Genomic DNA, 19,863 nt, shown 5'->3' with positions numbered 1-19,863 from the left:
CTGCTTGCAGGTACCCACCCCTTCCACCTCTGCAGTTTGTTGCAGTGTGGTAAAGACAGAGGTGCTTTGCTGTGTAAATGTTTTACCTCTTGCTGAGTTGTCACTGATTGGCTTGAGTGAATGCTGCAGCCATCTTAAGTCTTATTTTCAGTACAGCTGAGAGAGCAGTTTCAGAATGGCTGAAAAAGTGCTCTTCAGTGTAGCCGTGTAGCTTGACTGGGTGCAAATGAACAGAGCTGTTATCATCACGTGCTCCGGACCTTAGAGGTGAGCACCAGCTCTACTCTGCTGTGAAGCAATTCAAAACCTTGGTTAGGCATAGTTAAAATTAATTCTAAGCTATATAAAATACATTGCAATGCTGTTGTCTTTTGGGGTTTTTTTTTTTTGGTCAATTGTAGTGGGTTTTGGTTTTTTGCTGATTTGTTAGTGGTTTGATTTTTAGAGTTCAGTTTTCAGGGTTTTTTTTTGTTTGTTGGTATTTGAGATTTTTTTTGATTTGTGCTTTTTTGGTTTTTTCTTTGCTTTCACACTGAATTAATTCACAGACTTTTATCTTGTCTCAGTTACAGGATAGATTAGATGGGACGGGTCAAATATCATATTTGTCTTGCTAAAGCAATTATTTTACTTTGGCTTACCTTCTTAGCAGGCCAGAAGAGCACTTATTCTGTGCTGTCCCTTTCTCGAATGCTTTCCTCATACTTTTACTGAAAAATGAAATAAACACTTTACGAACTTCATTACATTTTTGAAACCAAGCAATTAGATTTATCATGTTTTCAATGTATAACTTTTCCAGTGGTAGATGATTACAATGCCTGTATGAATACATTAGAAAAACAGTGATTTTATAGATGTTAACTGTTCTGTAGGTAGCACTTATTTGCTACTCCAGAATAAGACTACCGATTTTATGGAATTACTACAAATGAGAAGATGGAAGTTTTGAAGTTTATTGTTCTTTTTTTTGTATAAATTAATTGAAATCTGAGTTTTAAAGTGTTAGTGGTTTCACAGGCCTCATGTATTTTGCTGTTGGTACTGGATGGTGACCTAGCTGTCATCCTTAAAAGTCATTAGAAGGTACTGTTTCCAGGGAGATGAAAGTTGGAGAAAAGTAATGCTCAACTTTTTTCACTGGGGAGTTGGGCAACAGAAGCGAAGAAAAAAGGCATTTTTGTTCATGACTATATAATTTCCTTGTTCTGTGTCTTATACCTAGTTCAGGTCTTCATGGGTTCTCTAAGCTGCACATAGGTTAAACCAAGAGTAAGTAAACAGGAAGCTTCTTGAAGTTCTCCAGAAATATCAGGAGCAGCAGATGAGCTTGGTGGCTCACAGTATTTTCCTGGCTGAAGCTGAATTTAGTGCTAGGGCTGTGAAAGCTAGTCTAAATGCTGACAAGTTTAGTCCTTCCTCAGAATTTCTGCACGTGAATTTGGTGCTTTCAGTATAATCTCTAACAAAGCACTTAGTGGTTAAATTAGTATTAAATATCTTTTTTTCATGTATTATGTTACACAGTTAATGGCAACACGGTGTTTATAAAGACACTGAATGTTCTGTGCAGACTTTGCATGTCAGATTTGCAGGAGATGTTGTTTATCCATGTTTATTCTGTTCATTTGATAAAAAAAAATAAAGTCAATAAAATCCAGAATTTTTAAGGTGAGATGATTTAGTGACTTCAGTTAACAGTAATTTTTTAAGTAATTGGTCATAGAATTTTTCTGCTTTAGGATAAGAAATGCAAGTATGTGATTAGAGGTCATAAAAAGTAGGTAGGTAGTTTTTTTATTGCTAGTGGAACTTTGGTGAATTTGATTAACAGCAGATTTTGGTTCATAGTGCCTTCTTTTGATTGGGTAAGATAGTTAAGATCCTGGGAACATTTGAGTCCTTTGAAATGTCTGAAAATTCAAATCACAAATCCTAATTAAACAAATTTATCTTGATAAAATTTGACAATTTACACCATACATTTACCTCATCTAATGAATGTAAATTAATAATGCAGCGCAACAATCATCTTTCTGGTTTTCTCCAAAATACTGGTTTTTGGGAGTTAAAGTTATGATTGGTTGGGTTTTTTAAAAAGAATGACAGGAATATAAATATTGCCCAGTGCTCTTTGTTTTGTTAAGATGTCGCTGTTAAACTGTGCTTTAATGGAAGCCTGAAAAGTAGAGTATTTTAGACAATCATTACAGTGTTTTTCATATGTATTACATTTGAAAAAGTACAGTATTTTCACACCATGTCTTTTATATAGTCCTTTTAGGGAATTTTTTTTTTTGCCTGTGGTTTTTTTTCTGTGAGCTGAGTAAGCTTATCCCCATTTTGCAGAAAATGTATGGAGTGGTTGCCAGAGCTCAGAGAAAAATTCTTGTCCCTGTGTTTCCCGTTCCCTTTGGTTCTTCTTTTCCTTTGCTTTTTAACAGGCCATTTTGAACACGGATCCATTTTTGGAAGTGCTGTACAGAATGTGACTGGCCCAGCAGGGAGCTGTAGTGTTTTGTTCCATTAACTGCATGGGTAGTGTGGTTCGGTTTGGGGTTTTGTTGGTTGGTTTTCTTTTTTCTTTCCTAAAGTAGGTGTTAGAATGCTAAAAGTATGGTAGGTTTTGCATATGGGGTATGTTCCCATTTTCAGAAATCCAAGTACATTGTAATGCTTTTTTTATGGTTGTACTAGTAGCTGAAAGGATAATCTCTTCTCTCTTCACTCCCATGGTGCTAATAGTTTGGGTCTTTCTTACTAATCAAAAAGAAAATGAAAACCACCAAAAGTCAAAGAAACAGGGTACTTGAGTGGGTGCTAAAACACCCCCCTCCCCCCACCACCTTTATTACATACCTAAATTAGATGTTCATGCTTTGAATTAGAAATAGATGTGTGTAATGAAGTAATGACTTCAGCTGAATTGATTGCTATACAGTTTTAATGCAAGATGTGTTGTCAGACTGAGGTCAGTATAGTTGTGTCTGTGTATTCTAGAAAAAATAGCTTTGTACTGCTGGTAGTCTATCCTTCAAGGTTACCTATCAGGAGTTAGATGAATTTCTATTAGGGTAGTAGTCTCAAATATACTTGATATTTTTTTTTTCCCAAGAGAAATACCATTTCCAAAAGAAAACCAGTAGTTTACTCTGAAAAAATGTATTCCCTTTTCTTGCATTTTATTTGCAAAGGCTGTACTTTAAAAGAGGAGTTTTCCTTAACAACTTTATTTTTTCATTTATACACTAACTTATTTTGATAGTATTTCACTACTAAATCACAGTTGCTTGGAACCATTCTAACATGGATTGATTATTTTTTATGATTCTCCTTTAAGTTCTGAATTGTCTTGATTTGCACAGCTGCATGTTCTATTTTGATAGAAATTTGGGAGCAAATGATTTCAGGCAGGATTTGCAATGGACTGGAACAGACTGCTGAATGAATTCAGTACTGTTTAGTATATGGCAATCACTTCAAAACAGCTGACTTGTTTGGTTCTTTAGGTGGAAGTAAATGGTTACCAAGTTCTTAGAACTGTCTGCAATGTTAAATACTTACTCATGTTATAACTGCTATTAAACAGTTGAATTGGATCTTTATTATTTAGCTGTAAAATTTAGTAGACTTTTTAAGCATGTACTGTCTTTGAAGGAATTATGAATAAGCCAAATTATTTACTGTCTTCCATCATCTTGATTTTCAGATTGAGATCAGTCAGCTGTTTAGTAAATAACAAAATACTGCATGTAAATTTAAGTGAGCAAAATGTAGGAGTTTTGAAGTTGATGAGAATACTCATACTGAGGATTTTCCATTTCTAGAAGAAAGGGAGTGCAACATATTAGACTGTTACAGCCTGGAACTTACCTGGTTTAGACACTTTCTCACCTCTTTTCTACAGCAGAAAAGCAGATAGAATTATTTTCAGTCCTCCCTCCCCCATTTCCTGCTCTTCCTGTTCTTTCTGCTGATACAGCCTTCTGCTGTAAAATATCTTCAAATAAACCACAGCAGCTAAGATAATAGTTTGATTGACAGTTTTCTGCTTCAGAAATGTACATCATTTTCTGTGTCTTTCAAACACTAATGTGAGAAAATTCTGCAAATTACTAAACTTTTAGCTGACTATTTAGTGAATAGTAATTTGATCTGTTCTGGTTTAGAGAAGAAAAATCGGGGAAGGGAATGTCTTGGACTAGTGTCAGAAGTCTCAGGGCCTTTCATTTTCATTTGCTCTGTGGTGGGTGTTTTTTTGTTTGTTTAAGATTTGTTGGTGTTTTGGTTTGGTTTGGGTTTTTTAGGTCAAGGTAGTAGTGATAGATTTCATAATGGTTGGATTTATGTTTATTTTTCCTTTTTATTTTAGACAAACTTTGTCAATTAAATGCGTCAATATTTAAAATAGTCTGGATTGGGGAAATAATTTTGCGTGAGTTTTTTTTTCTACCTATTTTGAGATAATCAAACCGATATTTGAAGATGTTGTCTTTGATTATTACCTATTGAACCCATGCAGTTAATAGTAGTTATTTTGAACACAGCTGGTCTTACTACTTTTGACTGCAACATCTGCTGTTTAAGGTTACTTCTCCTGAGGGAGTAGGAAGTCGCTTGCATGTTGAAGGAAGAGAGCTGGCTCTGAGAATAGCTTTTGGGCGTTTCCACCGACATGGGCAAAACGTGCTGAAGGCAGGCAGACGTTTTGGCTTTTTCTGTAGTGCCAGTCACCGGAGTATTATGATTGAGTATATCATGATTTGTTGTCTCAGAGTCACCTACTAAAAACAAAACAAACTACAAAACAAACCATGGTTCCCCCCCCCTCCCCCCCGCCCGAGGGGAGGGGGGAGGGGGGAAAGCCCAAGCTGGAAAGAAAAAAACGCTGCCTAAACCCAGTACTTGGGAGGCTTCTGAAGGGTCCCGGTACATTATTTGGGGTCGGTTGCCAGCCCTGTGTGCAGCAGACAGAGGCTGCCGCTGCTCAGGGGCTCAGCCCCTCTGCCCTGCGCAGCCGAGTTGGTGCGTTTCAAACTCCCAGATCAATGGCTCCTCCTCTCTGTGAAAACGTTTTGTGTTTGAAACGGAGCTTTGTCATAACCGGGGAGGGTGTGAGAGGGAGGAAGGCGCAGCCAGGGGTGCGGGTGACTCTGCCCGAACGTTCTGGAAGCGGGGTGGTGCTTCCCGCAGACTGCAGATGCAGCGCTCGCCCGCGGGAGCTGCCGGCAAGTTCAGGCATGGATTTCCCATAGCGGACTGGAGCCTGGAACAGAAAATGCTCCAAGGCTCTAATTTTTACAGTGTGTGTTTTAATGTGTTAAGAACCGTACTGTTATTCAGGTATTCGTGCATAACGCAATAGAACTGGGGGGAGGGTAGGACTATGGCTATATTTGGGAAATATAAGGGGTTTAATTTTTTGGTTTTGAAAGCAGCACTGGTGCCCTTTCTTTTTAAGCTCAGAAGCTGTTAATCCGGTGATTCATTCTGCAAATGACCACAGAATCACTGAAAGATGTATTTTGCATGGGCTTAGATGCGCTAGCATACACAGACCAGTCTGAAAGTAAGGCAAATCCAAATATATAGGTAACATTAAAGAGATGTTACTGATTGTCACTTTAATGTGATAGGCATTCTGGAAAAAATTATTAGCTTTCCCTTACAAATGACTCTGGTGTTTTGGATGCAAAAGGTGAGGAAAAATTTTAACAACAAGTTAGGAGTACTTTACATTGCTAAATATTTTCAGATACAAAAACAGTATCTTTTTGACATTACAGATTGCATATTGTGTTATGCTCAAATAACCTAGAACCAGCCATAATGAACAAATTATGCTTGCAGCAGAAAATGGGGCATATAATTTGACTGTGTATAGCTTTGACACTGTTGGCATGCTAAAGAAGAACAGTGCAGGGACCTAGAAGAGACCAGGGCTGTAAATAGGCTCTTTTGGTCCTGAGATGCTCTGCCACGTTCAGATTAATAAGCATTCCTGTCTCCATTACTTTGCTTTTTCACTAAGTGGTGCTAGGCTGCTATTACAGCTGCCTATACAGCTGCCTAAATGTCTAGCTAGCCAAACTTGATTTTATTTAAGGTAAATTTGTGTTTGTAACTGGTATAATAGTGTACCTATTTGCAGTGGTTCTTTCATACCCTAAGAGTTCTTGCAAGGCAGCAGGTGAAGAGGGAAGAGCTATGGCGAATTAATCCTTTACACACACACACTCTCACTCTTAAAGTCTAGCCTCTTTTTTCTTTCCCAAAAAAAATTACAGTGACTTTTAGAACACATTTTTGACAAATGTATCCTATTCTTCTATTTTAATTGAACTTTGACTGGAAGAAAAAAGGTAAGAATTTTAAAATTGGGTATAAAAAGTCAAAGTGAGGCTGAAATCCAAGCTTCCGCTGCTACCTGTTACTCTACCTTAGAGGTACTTGAAAAAATAATTATGATCGAGAGATTTTTTTTCTTTCCCTCCTGCATCTAACTAATTAAGAAAAGATAAATGTGAAATAGAGACAACAAATTAAATGGCCAGACATGTTACTTGTCAGTATTAGGTTAAAAATGAATTTGTCTTACTTGGAGCTAATATTTATTTCGTGTTGGAAATTTGCAAAATACTGGAAATACTAGGTTAAGAATACCTAGTTGCTGAGTGCAGTGTAATTTTTCTGGTGTTGTTTCTGTTTCACAATGACTGTGAGCAGTGTGTGTGTAGCATCCTGGTCGAAACAGGCTGCAATTTATTTTGCAGTCACCATTGTCAAATTTTATTTATATGAACAGTGAGAGGGGCACTTGATTTCTGACACGGATCTGGATTATTAATAAGCAAATACCTAGAAAAGTATATTCTAGAACCCGTTGGGAGGGGCAAGGCTTTGCTCAGCAATATCCTGCTGCAATTTAGGCTTGAAATCAGGCCCCTTTATGTAAATTTTACTGGCGCCAGCTAGCTGTAACTGCAGTCTGGCTCCCTGTCGGCAGCAGCGAACATGTGTCATGGATTCTCCTTCACACGGGCTGCTGGAGCACTCTGGTTTCTTGACAGAAAAAGCAGCACTGATGAATGTGAAAAGATGTACAAAGGAATCCAGGTGTAATTAGATTGCTAGTAAGTGAAAATCCTAAGGGAATTTCAGCTTTCTTGGGTTTTTTCAGTGTGCTGTCTTGTGCTGTGCTGTAATAAATCTTTGCCTGTTGGTACTACAGTGTGGTGTGTGGGAGGTACTTCACTGCACATAGTTGCTGCAGCACTCATAGTTGGCAGCACAGAAGGCAGTACAAAGAGTACAACTGGAGGCACTTGCAGTTGCAACAGTTTCCTTAGAGGCTGTGGCATGCTCAGTGAGCTGCAGGGGCACTCTGACGCAGTCAGCTACTATGTGGAGAAGTAGGAATTCCAGCAGGCTTTAACGAACAGATGTAGGCTACTAGCCGAGAGGTGTAACAGCATAGCTCAGGCTGGCTGAAAACCAGTACTCATGCTGCTGTGTAAACAAAACAAGGTCTTAGGATCAAGATGGCCGACCTGGAAGTCTACTTGTAGCTCGTAATACTTATGCAAATGAGCTGCATGTCAGTGGCTTACTCAGAGAAGGAAGCTCATTTTGCACGTGCCATCTTCTCACCAGGTAAGAGAATCAACTCATTTTCTGCATTCATGTTTTAGAGAACTTGGAAGTTAATTTTTCATTTAGGTCCCACCCCCTCACTTGGCACAATGCCAGGAATTAAATTTCAATGCAAGTGGCATTTTCTGGGAAACCCAAAAGTCATTTGTTCTGGTTGTAATTATATTAGGGCTGCTGTTTTTAGGGGAAATGTTACCTTGAATTTATTGTAGACTATTTACTTCAGTAAAATTAAGTAGTTAAAAAATATTCAAAATTTCAGTATGTAGTTTTTGTTGGTAATGTTACTGCTTTTGTTTGATTCCAACCTCTACTGTTTTGCTAGTGTGTTATTTTTGTCTCTATAGTGACACTGGTTGATGCACACGGAGGCTTAGCAATAGTGAGAGCTTACCCTGGAGGGGGTGCAGAGTTGACAAAGTTGAATCCACCAATTGTACTTCGGCTTCATGGTGTTATGAAGGATCATTGTCATCCTGGTTGTAATTTGAATTTTCTTCTTGTTGAGATTACAAAGCTGTTAAAGCAATTAGATACTGAACTGTTGTCCATGAATCTTTTAGTATATATACTTTCGTAAATGCCTATATGTACATTTAAAAAAGCTAATTTTGTTAGAAGGGAACTACCTTAGAATAGGGTGTTCTTATGATCTCTCCCCCTGAGAGGACAATAACCTTGCCTTAAAGCAGGAAATTTTAGCAGAATTGAAGTGTTGTTAATTACATAATATGCTCTATTGTGGTTATGCATGTAGTGCATGAAATGGCTGCATGGGGCAGACATGCTGGTTCTGCACAAATACATTTATGTTGTTTCTATGTTATAAGTTGAAGTAATGACAGCGTGGAAGACTGGAAAGGAGAGATGGTAGGAGAAAATTATTTGAAAGGATGGACACTGACCTAGAGAAAAGAGATAATTGGAGATGCATTAGCAAGCCAACAAAACATGGCCACTTAAAGGCAGACATCAGCTCAAGACAGGGATGTAGAACTGGAAGTAGAAAGGCCCGTTTTGGTTGAAGGAAAAATAAGATTAATTGAAGAGAATGAAACTGAAGAGGTAGAAGAACAAAGTAAGCAGATAAATAATTACAGGTTAAAATGGTAGTGATAGATATTAAAAGTATTGGAGGCATTCTGAAATAGCCTGGGAATTAAGGCCAATAGGGTAAATATACTAGGAAGGAGAACCAGAACTGGTTGATATTGCAGAGGGGAGGAATTAATGGTAATAGAGAAAGGTAAACTTTCCCATTCATATAGCAGAGAAAAATGCTGCATGCCTACAGTATGGGCCAAATGAGTTGCAGTTTGTAGACAGCTCATACACTTCGAAACCTTGGATAGCTTTTTTGTGCTAACTTAAGATTTTATATGGACAGAATTTTGCTTGTCTGCTTATATGCATGTCCAGACTGCATAAAGTAAAAAATGGGCATGTGTGAGAGAGCTTACAAACACAAGTGTATGGTACATTTCCCCACATTAAATTACACTAGAAACTTTTAACGCCTATAAAGTTTTCCATAAATGTCAAATTCTGTTAGAACCAATCTTGCTTTCACTGCTATATGAAGGAAACTGTTTAGGGTCCCTCCCTCTTTTCTGTGAAGTGTGTTAGTATGGTAGAGGAGAAATGGCATTGAGTGGGGCATGAAAAAAGTAGAAAACTGATTAAAATAAAATGTTCCTGGGAGGAAAACTATGAGTGGTAAAGCAAACAATAACAAATGTGATATTTGTTAAGAATTGAGAATTCTAACAGTAATGTAGGTGATGATGATAACAAAATCATAGTGAAAGGAAAAAAAATATATCACAGTAAATATTTTGGTGTTACTTTAGAATTATTTTTATGAAAGTGAGATTATATTACAAGATTATGTAGACAACCTATATTTTTGAAGCACTGAAGTTACAAGGAAGATACAAAGATTCCATGATAGATATTTCTTAGCAAAGGTTATAAGGAGGTCTTTGTAATCTGAATCCAGGAGTTTTAAAATAATTGGCTGAGAATTCTGAGATGTCCCTCCCAGTAACTCAGTATAAAGTTGGTACTGTGGAAGACCCTGAAGACTTTTTGAAAAGGTCTGGAGAAAAATCATGGAGGATTAACAGTGTGTCAGTAAATGCGAAAAACTGTTATTTCGATCAGTGCAAAAGAATATTATTTCAATCAATTATTTAATTGCTGAAACACTATTATAAAAAGGATATCCTAATTAATTTGTTTTAGAACAAAATTCCTTGGTGTAAATACCCAGTATCTTTAATGGACTGACTCATTGATACTCCTTAAATAACAGCTTCCCCTCCCCAAATTCTGTATCGATAAAACATTAAATTGATTTTTAAAGCTTTTGAATGGTGGAGGGTAGCAATCATGCTCCAAGTAGAGTTTATGATTGGTATTGTGAAATAGTTATTTTTTTAACTTAGAGGATGGAAAGATTGACTCTTACAGAGTCATCAGGATAATTTAGTGAGACCCAAACACCATTTATTAGATTTATTAAATTGTATGTGTTGCCTTTGCACACTAAAATCAGATTTCTACATCTATAGACCATCCAGCATAAAACACATTTGCTTGACAGGACACTCTGTCCTGGAAGTAAGTGGTGATCACACAGACAAAGTAGATAGGTAAAGCCCAAAATAGACAGATAACGTGGAGAGTCTGAGATTCTATAGCATACAGAGAAAAAGAAGTCGTATTATTTATAAAGTTATATTCCTGGATGTTACTAAATGCTGATGATGTGAATTATGCCTCAATACAGGTTGCAGTCCTGTTGTCTTCATTAGCATTTTACAATGCTGAAAAATTAGGAGGAGTCCTGGCAAAAAGCACAAAAATTATTATGACCTGGTCATATTCACCTTGGGGCTATATAAATAAAACAGTCTTATGGTTGCAAACGCAAGCCTGGGAGAGGTGGTCATGCAGACAAATTAATCAGGACAGTTTGTAGTTAGTCTGAAAAGTTATCAGGAAACAGTTCAGCTATGCTATGTGCCAGCACATGAAGAAAGGATGTATAATGATTCTTCACTCATTCAAAGAGAAATCTAGCCTTTGATTTTTTGGATGAGGTGAAACTGCAGCCTGTCCTTTGCAGGAATCAAGCAAGCATGTTGGCTTTGCTGGGTCACCAGGCAAGAGACAGACTGTGGACAGGTGTTCCTTTTGATGTTACAGATTTCTGGGCAGAATCTTTCTGGATGTTGACTTACAAGCAAACCTTAAATGGTCAAAATTAAATATACTTTCCTTTGTGTCTTTTATATATTTTATCAATTGAGGCATTTTTAAGTGTAATTCTTACTGTCTGCTTCTGACATCTAAGCCTGGGTCGCGTTTGGGAAACTTCCAGGCAAGAAAAATGAAGTTTCTTGTAAATGGTCACCCTGAGTAACTGTGCAGATGCATTTTTCTCCATATGATTTTTTAAAAAATTTGGGAAGGCGAGTAGTCTAAAATAGCTGTATAAATTTTTATGTACTTATGTGTTTCTGAAATGGTATTACTGGATTGTTGCTTCATCAGCTGCTTTTCCACCTCATAAATCAGCAAAATAAAAAGGGTTTTTTTTGTTTTGTTTTTTTTTTTTTGTGGAACTGCTTTGAGCTCTTCACTGAAGAAGTTGTCTTTTGCAGACCAAGTACTACCAACTCATGAATGCATTGGACAGTATCACTACAGCCTGGCCACTGTTTTTTGGCTCAAAAACTTTTTACATATTGTTCTGGCAAAATCATTGTCAAGTAGTGTATTGGTGGAGGTAAACTTGCAGCTCCATTTTTTGGTATTACATTATACTGTGAATCCTAGTTTGATATTCCGTGCAGACTATCAATGCTTCATGAATTTATAATATTGTTTTATTTTTGAAAATTTGCATTAGCAAGCAAAACAAGGACCTCATTACTGGAAGAAACGTGTTCTGCTTTTGATCACTTCCATCCTTTCCCCTTAGGAATGCAACACTGGAGTTGGAGGTGGCTCTAGGCCTGGTTTTTCTGATGTCATACACAGATCGTATATCTATGTGCATTTCATAAGTTCAGTGAGTTGGTGTGTATGATGTCACTAGTCAGCATGAACAAAACGTTGACGGCTGACTTCAGTCCACACAATTGCTGCCAGCAACCCTGCAGAGGTGATGGTATTGAGTAACTGCAAACTGGGGCTTATGGTGGCTTTGAAAAGAATTCATCAGGAAAAAAATGTAAAGCCTGTCATCCTTGATGTGAAGTTTAAACCCGGGAAAGCCTTCCAGAATTACTTGTGCGTCTTGCATAATAGCAGGCCTCACTGAGGTCATTAATAAACAGACATAAGAAATACTTTAGGAAGTGTAAGTTGATCTCATTTGAGGCCTGTAGCTGCTTAATCTAAAAGACAAAGGTCTTTATTGACTACATGGATCATGTCTTCAATCTTCCTCTTTATTTTGCTTTTGTGTCCTCTAAGAAACCTAACATGAGAACTTGCTGACTTCTGTGGACAAAGAACATCTCGCATATCTTTTTCCTGCTTTCTTCTTCAAGGATCTTAGACTGAGAAGCTGAGGAAACACAAAGATTAATTCTTCCATTGTTATGGAAAAGAAATGCCTTCAGACTACAGATTTTAATTCCAGTTTCTTATGTTTAGAAGTCCACGTTCCTTTGTAATATTAACACCAAGCTGTAATTCACAGAAAATACTTCACATTCTTTCTACTCGGATTTTGCTACAGATATAGCTGTTGACATTTGGTCATCCCACAACACAAAAAATAAATAGTACTTAGCAGCTAAAGTGATACAACACTTGCTAATTTACTCCCTTTTATTAAGATTCATAGTGCGAGATGAGAAAGTCCAATAGGTGGGTTGCTTTTAGATAATTTGTTTTTTACTCTACATCTTTGAGACTTCTGTGTAACATTAGGTTTGTCATCTCCTATTTAAAATGGGTAATTAAGCATTTGCTTTTTTCCCTGATCATTTTAAGGTAATGATTTGAAAACCTGTTGCCTGAAGTGCATGCATGATTCCACTTATTTAGTATTTCATAAAAACATACCTATTTGCAATTCTCATCACAAGAGTTTTCACCTAATCATTAGAATTTCGTCCTCTTCTCGTTCTTCATTAATTAATCCAAAGAGAGAGAGATGTCACAGTATTTAGTTAATGTAACAGAACCCTTTTAAGAAGAATTGAAGAGTACTTCTTAATGCTTAAGTGCTACTTAATAAAGGTGGGAGAGAATGGGACTCTGTGTATGGATATTGACTAAACTATTTAAGATGATACTGCATAGCAGTGGTGCTGCTTATTTTGCTAGAGTTCTGAAAAGCTTGTTGCCTCTTTTGAATTTTATAACTGTATGCAAATTTTGCAGAGTAGCTGTCCAGGGCATAAGATGCTGTCTTGTTGCATAGGAAACCCCTGTGGATTAGATGACAGTGAGGGCAGTCTCTCAAGGATCAGTAACCTCATAGCAATATTATCTACAGAAATATGTTGACTGTGTGGATTCTTGCAGTCTTTTTTCATTTCCTGCCACTGTGACATCTGCTGCTTGATGTCTATGTATTGGTAGAGTCACTGAAGGTCATTTATATTGGTTCTTTTTTTGTAAGATAGAAGAACATCTATGGGATCGTGTGTCTCATTCTTTAACTGAGGGAGTTCAATCTCATGTATCAGAGTAGTATTTTACTCCATTGTAGAATAAATCTAGATAATATGCTAATTGCTATATGGTATGAATTTTTTTATATTCCTGTTAGTATGAAATTCTCTACTTCCTGTCCTTGCTGAACTTAGGTGGAGAAACCAGGATGATTGCTGAATGTCTGTGGGATTTCTGTGGTACTTGTGGTGATTATTTCTTGTACCATGCAAATATTCTAAGATATTTTATCTACACATAGATACTTAGAAAAGCATAGGAAGAAAGAATCTTCTCCCATACCCCCTTTTCCCCTCTGAAAAATCTATTTTATTGCCTTTCATAAAACAGTTTTGAAAGGAGTGGAATGAGATGAGGTTATTTAAAGAATAAGTAGGGTTCCAGTGAATATGCCAAAATGGCAGATATCAAAATTGAGATGAAACTAAGATGTTGCTTAGCAACTGTGGTAGTCTCTGGTAGCCACAGATGAATACACTGCTACTGTAAAGTGAGTCTGTCTGAAGCAGGATTTCTAAAGAAATTACTTCATGAGATTTTATATCAATTTATTCCTCATTTTGGTGAACCTTTTGGGATGGGAAACAAAAACCTGCCAGTAAAACTTATTTTGCAAATTTATGTTTTTCTAGAGGTAAACACGACTTTCTGCCAAGTATTTTGGTCTTAACATTTTATATTCTAGTAGCAATAAGCACCAGCTTTCCTGTTCCTTGACTTGTCTTCACAATTGATCCAGGATTATACTGGATTAGTCATGCACGGGCTGCAGTTGCAGAATGGGGAGAAAAAACTATTTCATTATATCTGAATAATATAAATTGCTTTCAATATTTTTCCTCATTGCACCATATTTTGAAATCTGACTTCTTAGTTGTTGTAAGCTGTTTCAAGCATTCTTCTGAAATGAAATTTTGCAGGTGGAAGATGGGTTGTGATGGTTGAAACCTATATATGAAAACAGTTCAAGCTTGTGGGAATTTTAAGAGTGCTCATTTTAATCAAATTCTGTAGGTGTGTGGAGCTTATACAAAAAACGTGTTGTATTGCGTTGCACTTCATGTTTATCCTGATTTTTTTCATGCGAATTCTTAGAATTAAAAAACCCACCAGAAAAGGCATTTCTGACAGGCACTTAAAGAATTTGTCCGTTGCTTGATGTTCCCTAGTCTGGACTTCCAAAAATAACCTTTCCCGTGTAGAACTGGATTCTTGGGCCTTGCAGTGTACCTTGCCCTAAAATCAAACACATTCATAGCAGTTTCTGTTTGACATCCTGTTTGTCTATGTTGTTGTTACGTATATTCATAAATAAGAGTTGAAAATAACTTTGTATGAGCCTGTTGAACGTGTTACTCTTTGCAGCGTCTTTAAATATTTTTGTCTGTATTTTTAGTAGCAGTATTTACTCAATGAATAGTTTATATTGCTACATCAGAAGACTAAGGAGTCAAAAAAAAAAGAATTGAAGGAAAAAATGCAAAATGAGCCAATCATTCTATTGATTGACCAAAGAAGGGGAAGTGAGGTGCTTGGAATTCATATCTCAGGTGTGATAAAAGTCAGTATCTTACATGAATTAGAAATTAAGTTTCACAAACAATCTTGCTTTAGCTGTACGAAGTTTTTTGCATACCTGACCAGAGGTAGGAAACAAGATGAATTTGTTTTTCTGGGAGGAAATTGCATTAAGGATAAGTTCAGTTATGCTTATTTCAGCCTGATGATCTATTGTTTCCATATATTTTTTAGCTTCCATGTACATGAATTACATTTAAAGCCCTATACAAATAAAACTAGATCCTCAAGTTCACAACCTAATTACCATTTTAGACTTCTCTTATTATAAGCCATCTGATCATGTTTTCCTCAATCGTATGTATCTATATAAATACAAAATGCATAAAGCTTATAAAAGGTCTATGGACATAGAAAGACAGAGAAGAAGGGTGTTTTGTTGTTCTTTAATGACTTAGCTTATTAGTAGAAGATGGCTTATCTTGAAAAGTACCTTCTCAACTGTGCAATTACTGCTTTCTTGCTGAAGATGTAACAGTCCTTCAGAAGACTGGTGGAGTTGTCATCTGACCACCTTTAAAAGTCTCATTTTAGAGAGGTTTTAATATCTGCCAGCAAATATGGATTTTCTGGTAATGAAATCAGTTGTACAGGTCATTATGAACTAGTTCATAGAATATCTTAGATTGGAAACAAACTTAGAAGATCATGTGATCTGCTCTTTCTTGGGAAAGAGAGCCTAGATGAGATTATCTGACATCCCGTCCAATTGCATCTTGAAAACTTATAGTGATGGGGATTTTGCCACATCCTTGGGGAGGTTGTTTCAATCAATCATGTTCTTTGTTTAAAAAAAAAAACAAGAGAAGCATCTGTCTTATACTGACACACAAGTCATGTCTTTTCCTGATTCTTTACCCACCAACTGATTTCAGCCAAACTTTAAAAAGTTTTTACACTCTGGTAAAAAAAAAAAAAAAAAAAAAAAAAAGGATTTTCCCATCAACTGTGTATTTACTTTCAGGACACTACTCTCATCTTCCTGTGTTTAAATAGCTTTGTTTTTCAGAGGATGTGAGTTGACAAGAATTATTAGCATTAGGTGTAAGCATCTCAGAAATGAACATAACTGTGCTTTGTTGCTTGAGGTGCTACTGATATAGGTCAATACAACTGTGTCACTTTTAACTTGTGTGGCATCATTTCAAAACTTACTCCTACTGGTATTGAATTTAGAAGTCTGGCCATAAGGTGATAATGAGAAAAGAGTGTCTCTTACATGGTAACAATTAAATCTAGAATATTGCATTTGGTCTCCTAATGAGTCAGAGAAATTGTATACAGCAAGATCATACGTCTGCTGTCTATGCAGTAAGTGTGGTGAGTAGGTGGGTGTGTCGAAGGTTCTAGAAAGGAAGAATTCAGGAAGAACTGGTACCCTTTCAGGCTACATTTTGTCATTAAAGTGCCTTTCAAAGCTGGTTCTGTTTTTCTTATAATTTATTTCTATGATTGAAACTACATAAAGAAATCATAGGTTTGTTTACTTCCTGCCTCTTTTTCCTTGGGCAGCTTAGCAAAGAATTATATCTGGCAATCTGTGTCTCTAGAGCTTGTTCCAGATAAGCTGAAGTTAAAGAATCATCCATGCAGTGGTTGTTTAATATATAGCTTATGAAACATTTAGAGGACCTTTTGGGTGGCATATCAGGTAGTTTTTGCTACAAGTCTTTACAAATGTGAGATGTGACAGATCCTTGCCTAAGAGCAAATACAGAAAAATAATTGTCCACCCGCTGACCCAAATGAATTTAATCTGGCATTATAGACTTTTATTAGAATAAGTAAGTCTTACTCTGGTTGCATGCTTTGTACTGTAAGAAATTGAGTGCCATAGAACTTCATTAGAAAGGAACTGTTTATCATGGTAAAAATATGAATTACATGCATTATCTGGGATCCTCAGCATATTAATACAATCTGTTACCGGTACTAAAAATGTACCTTTTTTTCTTCCTTTTTCTGTATTTAGTAATGAATAGAATATTAGGTTGGCATTCTCTTTTCTAGTTCCCATCATTTCACAACATTAGCTGCCTTTGGAAAATATTTAGCGTCTGATAAATGAAAAAATGCCTTGTGGTAGGAGACAGTTTCTAGTAAAATGCATTAGGAGGAGCTAATTAACATCAATGCAGTAAGATACCTTTCCTTTAAGAATGCTTGCGACAAACAATCCTCACACTAGGTACAGGTAATAAAGTTTGGGTAAACTGTCGTTTTCACAAGAAAATTTGTGTGCTTTGGTCTGTTGGGTGGTAGTGATGGTGGAAGCTTCCTCCTAATTTTATTTTGAGGCTTTTTTATATGCATTTTTTTGTCTAATTTCACTTGCTTCGTATTGGGATTTCTGTTTAATTTTTGTGATTCTGTTGAGTCACTCAGAAGATACCAACTGTCCTCAGTAATCTTTGTGACCAACCACCTGCTTTGGCCACTTTTTTCCTGATCTTGTTATTTAATTGCAACAGAGAAAATACCGTTTTTTCATTCTAGCAGTGCTTGTGTGCATCTCATGTATCAGATGGCAAGTTTCAGGCTTCCCAAGAGCTAGGTTAGACAGGGTACATGTCCTGCCTGCACTGGCTGCTTCATTCACCTTACGATGTTGGCTTTTACCTGCCTTTATGTGTTCCATGAAACAGAAACCTGGGGGTGGATGTGTTGAATAGAAGGGTGTGGGAACCTATTTACTTGCTTCTGCTGCAGTCAGAAGAGTTTATGCTATCAGTTTCAGTGAAAATGAAACTATGGTTGAAGTCATAAAATTATGTACATGTAGATTACTGCTGGAATTACTATCATAGAACGTGTACATACATAGCATCTTTAAGATTTTGCATTTTACGGACTTCATTTTGTATCTAGATTCTATTCTTAAAATGCCTTCTCTATTGACAGAGTTTCTTTTCTTGGTTCATCCTGCTTGCCCTTCCAAATCCCACAGTCTTTAGTTTCAAGTGGAGGAATGGTACAGATGTTTCTGGTGAGGTGTGATTAACAAGGGCTAACTCAGGAGCCAAGAACTTCGTGTGGGAGTCCACAACATCTAGTAAGGATTAGGTGGCATTTGTTGCAGGTGTTGTGGATTACTCCATTGCCATCTCACCGACATGGGGTATTAGTCAGAAAGATGGTTTCTGTTCCAGCTTGCCTAGAAACGAAAGTGAGAAAGAAGATAGTATGCAGATTATAATTGTTTGTTTTGATTTGAAAAGATAATTACTTCAGAATTTATTGCTGTCACTCAAAAAGCTCCACGGCAACCCTGAGGGAGCTGAGTGCGCCGTGGCTGCCCGTACCGTCACGTTAGGGTGGCTGCGCGTGCCTTGGCCCCTCGCGTTGGCCGCGCCCCGCTGCGGGGCCGCTCCCAGCAGCAGCAGCGCGGGCTATTTTTAGCCTGTTGCCAGGGAGATTTGGGTCATGCAAAGCAGCTCTGCGGCAGCCAATCCCGAGCGGGTATGCAAATCTCTGGCAGTCCCCGGCATCGGGTAGAGCCGACGAGAGGACAAGATGGCTGCCGAAGTGCGGCCTTGGCCTGCCTCAGACACGGATAGAAAACTCACTCTTTCATGTGTGAAACGGGGAATATCCTCCCTGCCCCGAACAGCTCCTAGTCCCCACCAGGCTTCAGTTTATGGAAGAGCTGGTTTCCTGGCCCCCTGGCAGCGTGCCCCTTCCATCCTGTACGCAGGACAGGTCTGGTGCGGGCCAGGCGAGGTGTGCTGCCCCTGCCACAAACGGTGTCTTCCCCGGGGGAAACGCTCCCAACACCCAGCGTACCAACTGCTGGTTCAGTTCCACTTTAAACTTGCTTTTCAAACGCAATCTTTGCAAAAAAACTTCGTAAAAGGTGTTTATATGTTTGGCAAATAGTAATGTTTCAATGCAGCATCACCTCTTTTGTTGCAAGTTTTGTTTTCACTTCTGCTTCTTGTGGCATTTGAGAAGTGACTCTTGGGATCACTGTCAGCATCAGGTAGCTCACCTCTGAATTCTGATGTCACTGAGGTGCCAGCTGGAAATCCAAGGTTACCTCGCCACAGCTAGCTGCATATGTGATACGGGAACTAATCTAGACAATAGACTGTTCAGGGTAAATGTCTGGTTTTTCATTACAATAGTGTTTTTCTGCATTTTTGCTAACAGAAGCCAAGGGATGCAAATGTGCATATGTTAGTGATACCTTGTCAAAGTTGTAGCCTGTTGCATTACTGAAAATTATACATTTAAAATTTATAAAGAATTTCCTTATGAAAGGGAAAAAAATGTATTTTATAATGCCTAGAAAAGCTTAAGCATGATCAGAACATCTTGCCTTTTTTCTGAGATTGTTCTTTTTCCACAGAGAGTCTCATATTTTTTCATTTAGATGTGCATGAACAATTCATTTAGGTTGTTCAGGTTTAAACTTTGGAATATCAGAAGTTGAGTAAGTTTTTTGTTGTAGATGTGTTTTGGCAGTTGCTGACCATATCTATGGAATTATTAGGTCCTACTCATATTGAGATAATGGAACGGAAATTCAAGCTGTTTATCCTAAACCAGAGATGAAACTGTAATCTGAGACAGTGCATAGTAATATTTATGAAATATATCTTTAAATGCACAAATTCAACTTCACAGTCAGTAAATATTTCTTTTAATTTTAAAAAAATCCAACTTCTTTAGAGTTTTAGCTTGTGCTAAAAATCTTTCTGTAAGAAAGCTGAATTTTGCTGTTACCACTGTTTAAAACAGCAGGATTTGTTTAGTGTTTGGAGATGTCACAGCTGAATTGAAAGCTGATGTTTTGAGTTGTTGATAAAAGCTGGAATCTTTAACACATGTGGGAAGTAAGAAAACACGTTATCACAGCTTCGTTGCTATTGCTGAGTTCCAGTCATGCACTTTTATTCGTTTAATAAACTAAGTAGCTGTTAAAATCCAATATAC

The 19,863-nt window shown here is 37.3% G+C and overlaps 1 protein-coding gene across 7 annotated transcripts in view; it reads left to right on the top strand.

Annotated features, from left to right (window-relative positions):
* The window catches only part of ATF7IP (activating transcription factor 7 interacting protein), an 82,121-nt gene that overhangs the window by 9,957 nt on the left and 52,301 nt on the right, over window positions 1–19,863 (top strand). The window contains exon 1 of one of the 7 annotated variants that reach the window (XM_058023682.1): window positions 7,298–7,653. The exons of the other annotated variants lie outside the window; for them this stretch is intronic. The gene's annotated coding sequence lies outside the window, so the exon portion shown is untranslated. Of the gene's footprint in view, window positions 1–7,297; window positions 7,654–19,863 lie in introns of those variants that run through there. 7 annotated transcript variants of the gene reach the window in all.

This window comes from Melospiza georgiana, chromosome 4 (genome assembly GCF_028018845.1).
Source record: "Melospiza georgiana isolate bMelGeo1 chromosome 4, bMelGeo1.pri, whole genome shotgun sequence".
Lineage (NCBI taxonomy): Eukaryota > Metazoa > Chordata > Aves > Passeriformes > Passerellidae > Melospiza > Melospiza georgiana.
Note: the sequence above shows the minus strand (reverse complement) of the source record. Positions and strands in the feature narration are given on the sequence as shown.